Genomic DNA, 462 nt, shown 5'->3' on the forward strand with positions numbered 1-462 from the left:
CAAAAGGATGTATTAGTATGACGCTCGGGAATACGGAAAGTCTTTGACGTTTCGAGCTACGCTCTTCAACAGAAAGAATACGTAGACAAGGAGAAAAACATGAAGAAAAAAGAAAAATTGAATAGTGTTCAGTCAACGGTCAATCATAATAATGGCTGACCGGAAGTTAGAAATTCTTTTTTCAGGAGAGCTAAGAAAAGGGGGAGATAACAAACGGTGATCGAAGAACGAGGGGCTGTGTGTGGGAGATAGAATGGTGATCTTGACGTATGTAGTGTGAAAATGGGGAAGGGAGAAAGGAGTTGGTCAGTTGTAGTGTGTGCGTGGTGTGATGCGAGGGTATTGGTGTGTTAGGGTGTTGGGAGATGGGGAAGGCATGGGTGGAGTGTGGGTTAGGCTTAGGGTGGGGTAGAGGGTGGGTGGTGGGTGTAAGGAATTGGATGGGGTGGAGTGGGAAGGTAG

The 462-nt window shown here is 46.3% G+C and overlaps 1 protein-coding gene across 1 annotated transcript in view; it reads right to left on the reverse strand.

Moving 5' to 3' along the window:
- Nucleotides 1-462, reverse strand: part of LOC106875003 (pikachurin) — a 459438-nt gene that overhangs the window by 13949 nt on the left and 445027 nt on the right. The gene's annotated exons all lie outside the window — the stretch shown is intronic.

This window comes from Octopus bimaculoides, chromosome 9 (genome assembly GCF_001194135.2).
Source record: "Octopus bimaculoides isolate UCB-OBI-ISO-001 chromosome 9, ASM119413v2, whole genome shotgun sequence".
Lineage (NCBI taxonomy): Eukaryota > Metazoa > Mollusca > Cephalopoda > Octopoda > Octopodidae > Octopus > Octopus bimaculoides.